The following is a 6445-nucleotide window of genomic DNA, read 5'->3' on the forward strand; positions in this document are numbered from 1 at the left end:
AATACATTTTTGTCATTGTCAAAATTTGGAGTATTGTTAAATTGAATGAACGTAGTTCGAAATTCGAAGCTAAATCTCAAGTGCTCTTTAACATAAAATCGAAATTAAGTTAACGCTAATTACATTCACATATGTTGTTAACGCATTTTAATTTGACAATGACAACAAATTTGAGACTGAAGCTAAGCTCAACTTAGGCGCCATAGTCGCTACTCAAATAGTTATTTGCTGTATTTACTTTAAGCAGCGCTTAAGCTGACGTTAGCTTTAGCTACTGATTGATTGACATGGCAGACAGCACAAGCTACGAGCAAGTCTCTAGGGTGCCTAAGCTTAGCTTTAGCAGTCTGGTAAGCTGGTAAGTTGGTAAGTTGTTATGAGGTGCTGGAAATATTGTTTGTCAAAGCACTTAAGCCCTGATGTATGACAAAGTATGTGCGCAGTTTTAAGTGAATGGCTAAAATGGCAAGAAATTATAATAATTTCACGCTGCTATAAGCAGGGGCACACTTCGAGCTTGCCACACACACATACACACACACAGACATACACATGCTTACATATGTGTGAGGTAACAGGCTGGCAGACAAAAGTGTTAATCAAATTATGAGGCAGAGCAATAAGTTTACCCAGGCGTTTTATGATCTCTTTAACGCTTCAAGTACGCACGCCATTAGTCTCAGAGATCTGGAGTGATCAAAATTCATAAGGCGGCATCTATTAATCATGCCTTATATAAATAGCAGCTGAGCGCGAAAAAAAAAAATAAATAAAACACGCGTGCCGTCAAGCTAAATGAAGATGTTTTGCCAGCCAAACACCTCAGAGTGTCTCAGTCGGCGGCAGCTCAACAATGATGCTGTGGCAAGCGGCAACTGGCTGGTGGCAAGTGGCAAATGCGTCGTGCGTTGCCTTGAATAAAACGCCCCTATTAAAAAAGCATCAACGCGCCGCCGCGTGTTGACAATTTTTATGGCCAACTACAGTGCGTATTTGGTGTTGGCCTCAAACGCGCCACGCCGCGTCGCTTCGCTTCGCACCACATGGAGAGGCAGGCAGCGTCTTGGCCTGCACGATATTGTGGCCAAGTGTGGGCATTAGCGTTGACAGCTATGCAAATACCTGACCATTAAGTCTTTGTCATTTAGCAATGTCTTTTAATTAGCGGCAAGACACAGGACAACAGCTGGAGCTGGAGCTGGAGCTGGAGCTGGAGCTAGCTTTCTAAACAGACAATGCTTGGCATTGACATTGGCCTGGGCAACACCCACGCTCCTTTTGACACTCTGACCATTTGACAAAAGGCAAGAGAAGAAAATCTTGAAGCGTTTCTGCTCGCATTTGGGCCACAACGCTGCATAAAGTAAAGCTCACCCTCACGCTGGCTGCATGGCCATTTGCATTTGCATTTAAATGCTTTTGGCGGAGCTGATTTCGTTTGAGCGCTTCCTTAGCATTTGCCATGTTGGCTGCATCACGATTTTCAAAAAGGTTCCACCAACCAACCAACCATCGTCCGACTGTTCGTTTGTCCGTTTTGTTTGTTTACAGCTGCTCGCATTGATTGAAAAATTATGCACTTGCCATGACGCTGGGCAATGCCAAACGCCAAACGCCAAACGGCAAATGGTAAACTCTATAGAAGACCAAGGCGAGTGTGAGAGAAATCCTACACAAATAAAAATAGAGAAGAAAAAAATTAAATAAACAGCACACCGCACCTTATATGCCCAAACTGACATACATACTAACTATAAGTTCAAGCTAAAATATGGCTAACCTGAAAAATAGAAAATTCTTTAACCACTAATACAACTTAGTTCCAAGCAATTAAATTTAAACACAACTCAATAAAGATAACAAAACTACGACTAAAATATGGTTTAATAAATTAGTTATTTTTTTTTTTTATGAACAGTTTTTATATTAAATCAATTTAGTTTTTTTATAATATCTTGTACAATTAAATAAAGCAAAGCAATTGCAATTTTGTTTTTTTTTTTTTTTTAACCTATATATACATTTTTATATATTAAATTGTTTTTCAATTTATCGTTAAAATTTATTAGATTTCAAATTTAATTTTTAAGCTAAAAATTAAAATCTTTGATTTTTAGAAAATTTTTAAAATTAACATATTCTCATTTCTTATATTATTTAATTTTAGGAACTTTTTTTTTATTTTTAAAAGCTTAGTTTTTAAATAAAAATAAAAAGCAGCTTAATTAAGATGTAAATTCTGATAAAAAAAAAATTCCAAATACTTGACCATGTTAGCCAAAGTACTTCAAAGCTTTAGAGTATGCGGCTGGGGCCGTTAGCTGCTGGAATTTTTGGCACTTTAAATGTAAAATGCTTTTGCATTTTGTCAGCGCGATTACTTTTCTTTTCGCCAGCTTGTTCAGCTCATTAGCCAAAGCAGCTGTTTGGGCCGTTTTCACCTAATTAAGCAAACAAACGTGTGGGAAATCGAATACGTGGTCGCAAGTCTTCAATGGGTTCTGATAACTTTCGCCTGCCCACAAGCGAAGTACTCGGAGAGACGAGGGGACGAGGGGGTGACTGTGGCTGCCCAAACTAATTGCCTTGAACATGAAGCTTAAGACTGGGAATGCCAGCCCCAAAACATTTGTCTCTAATTGCAGCATTGCCCAATTGGGCAGGCCAAATTAAATTAAATGCAGCTACAGTGCAACAAACAAGGCAGCAGTAAGAACAAGAGGCAGCAACAACAATTTGTGCAAAAATACAAATTGGAACATTTGTAGATGCAGCAGGAGCAGCAGCAGTAACAGAGGCGCAATGGCAGCGGCAGCGGCAGCACGCTGTGAGAATTTATGGCCCTGCCGGGGTCACTGGCTAGTGGGATAACATCTGTTGACGCGTCGTGCGCGCAATAAGCCAACCGCCAACCGCCAAGCCGCATGCAAGTCCAAAGGACATTGACCAGGCCCAGACCCAGACTCAGACACAGACCAGTTAAGCAGGCTGGCTAGTAGACAGACAGACGGCAGACAACCGTTGTTTCAAGCCAAGTGCTTTGCTTTATAAGCACACACACACACACACACAGACAGACACACACCCCCAATAAACAATAAACAGTTAGCAATTGCAGGATATGCTTAATTAAAGCTAAGAGCCCTTGCCAGTAAACAGCTGAAGCTTTCCACTGCAAGCTCCTCTGCCTAGACCAGTTTATCATGCCCATTTCCTGCGTATTCAATTTTTGTTGCAGCTAGCGGCTTAAGCATCTTCTGCTGCTGTTGCCGCTGTTGAGGGCGTGCGTGAAAATTGTTTGGCTGCACAACGAAGGCCGCTGGGGCCTCTGGTGGGTCTCTCACGAACGGAGCGCAGTGCAGGCTTGGGCAGGACAACAATCGCAGTAAGTGATTATGTAACCCAGGCGCATTGTTCTGCTTCGGGTTTGGGTTTTGTTTTGTTTATTTCATTGAACAACGCAATGGAGGAGTATCGAGGCTTATCAGCATATCAATATTGTGGTGCGCGCCAAGGAAGCTGCTGCAGAACTTTTGAAAATAATTTATTCACAGCCATTATGCGCTGCGAATTTATGCCACTTCCTGGTGGAACCACTTCAAATAGCCATTTAAAATGCGATAAAAAATAGCGCCAAAGGGGCTTGAGAAGATGCAACCACAATGCACCTAGTGGGAAGGGGCGTGGCCACCACCACCAACAACAACAACAACAACGAGAGAAACAAAATAAAGACGGGCGGGTACTTGCCGCACAATGACTGCCAAGCATGAAACCGTAAAATGGTTTTTCAATAAACAGGCTGAGTTTGAAGCTGCTGCTGCTGCTGCTGCTAGTGCCACTGCCACTGCGGCTGCCACAAGTTGATACACGAGCAAAAACAATGCGACAAATATTTGAATATGTTAATTAGTTTGGCAATGCTGCAATGTTGCACAAACAGTTGCAGCGGCAGCACGATCAGTTCTATCGTTGTACGTGCATCGTACGTTGCAGTCTAATTTCATGTGTTGCCATCTTGTTAGGACAGTTAGGCGCAGTTTGAAGTCCAGCCCAAAATCGTTTTGCATCTTCGCACCAGCAAAAGCTAACGAGCTGCCCCGCCCGCCAGCCCACCAGCCCACCAGCCTGCCTGGCTGCGTTACATACATAACTAATAGATCTGTACGTATTTATGTATGTATAGGTATTTATGATTGGTATGCAATGCTTTGGCTAGTTTGTTGCCATGGCCAGCGGCCAGTTGGCCACACACATTCAAGAGAGCAACACTGCCAAGCAAAGCGGGCCAATAAAGCTGCCAATGAGCCGACTAAAAACAACTGACAACCTGACAGCAGCAGGCAGCCTTATAAAGTCACACAGGCCAGACCAAGACCATGAGCAAGGCGCAGCATTTTCGCCATTTGCACGCAAGCTAAACAGAGATGCAAGAGCATCCGAACTCACAACATTCACCTGCTAACGTTGGCATTCCTTGCGTGTGGCAACTTTAGCTAGCTGAAGGTGTTGCCCGGCACCAGCTGATGCCTTTGACAGCTACTAAATTCGACTTTACAATCGCGGCACAAGCGAAAACGCCAAGCGCGCGCACAACGCACGTTCCTTGTCCAATTTTGGGCAACGCCAACCACCACAACAAGAACAACAACCAACAACGATCGTTTGCTGCCGGCCGGCGCTTATCGTTAGCCCATAAATTCATGTTAGCCACTCGCTCTTGAGCTAGGCGTTTTTCGCTTCCAAATATTGCCAACTTGGAGGTCCTAGGCCAATAACTTCCCACATGACACGCAATGAAGTTGTTTGCCTTTGCTTGTTTCCACAAATTCCGAATTTGCCTGGCATAAAATGCAATTAACGGCACTTGTTGTAAACAAATACTTTTAAATTGGCATTGCCAAGAGCCATGTTCTCTTTTGTTAAATGTATAATGATTTAAAGAAACATAAATGCCTTAGTGAATTACTTTCTTGGGCAAATTCTAAGGACTTCATACCACGATTGTCACTCCAAAAAATATTTTTGTACCAAATTTTTAAAAACATGTACCATTTTCAAAAAAAAAAATGTACAAAAAATTGTTTTTGTATTTTTTTATATTAAATAATACTAAACTTAGCTAACGGTTTCTTAAAATTCATTTTTATTATTTCATATTTATATATTTGTTTTAAAACAATAAGAAAAAAAGCTTTTATTTAACCATTAAAAAAGAAAAGCTGACATTTGATTGATTTTTTTTCAATAAGATACGTTTCGTTTGACAATTTTCTTTCATCTCTATTTGTACATTGTCATTTATCTGCACTAACACTGGAATCGCATACAGTCGATTTGCGAAGATTCAAATAAAAAAATATGTATGGGCAACAAAACACTAAATTTTTAAAAATTAATTAAGCTGGACGAGTTTAAACTTTTCTTCGTTTATGCTAATTAATATACTTAAGATATAAAATAATAATAATTTATTTTAAAAAACTGTTTGCTTGCTGCCAAGTTTAGTAATATCTAATATTGAAAAATACCAACTAATTTTTGGTACATTTTTTTGAAGCAAAAATTTTTGGAGTGGCATCCGTGGCCACAATTCACTTAAGAAAAAATTATTTGAATAAATTTCTTCCATTATTCTGGAAAGTAGGCTTAGAAAGTGTTGCCAACCACATCAATTTTAGATAGTTAGCCAAGTTGATTGTTTACAGTTTTAGGGTCACAACAGTGTGAAATATTTACGTTTGAGAGTCACAACGGCAAAAAAACTATATTTCGTTCTGTTTACCCATAGGTGGTGCTAGTAGTAACAACAACAATCATTATCAGACATTAATAACAAACATATGCAAAAAGCAGCTAGATAATAAAACAAGTGACATTTTTCTATAAAATATGTATAATCATCTGTGTTCAGCTGCGTTTATTAAATTTATCAGACTAGTTCTCTATTGTTATTATTATTATAAAAATGAATTATTATCTTATGACCTGAAACGGAAAAAATGTGCAACGCCACAATATTTAAAATGTGGCGCGCACAGAATTCAGTAAGCCAGATAAAATTATCGCTTCAAAAAAGCAAGAACTAAATTGTGATAAATTGTCGATATATGATTATCGATTCAACGTGTTCGAGTTGGACTCAAACGGCGATAGCGCCTGACGATAACAATAGCAATACGAGACGATAGCAAAATCTTATCAGTAGGGCTGGAAAACATCGATGTTTACTCACATCGAATTTTTTTCTATGGGGAATTTTAAAATATGTATAAGTAACACTGAAAGTATTTCTAGTTTTCATAACTAATTTATTGACTACTATTAATTAACAAAAAATTGAAAAATCAAAAATAAAAAGGAATTCATAAAATTAAAACTATAAAAAACAAAAGATAAATTTATTAAACAAATAAAAAAAATTTGTAACATTTCTGTTCCAGCC

The sequence above is a fragment of the Drosophila busckii genome, chromosome 3R, assembly GCF_011750605.1.
Source record: "Drosophila busckii strain San Diego stock center, stock number 13000-0081.31 chromosome 3R, ASM1175060v1, whole genome shotgun sequence".
Taxonomy (NCBI): domain Eukaryota; kingdom Metazoa; phylum Arthropoda; class Insecta; order Diptera; family Drosophilidae; genus Drosophila; species Drosophila busckii.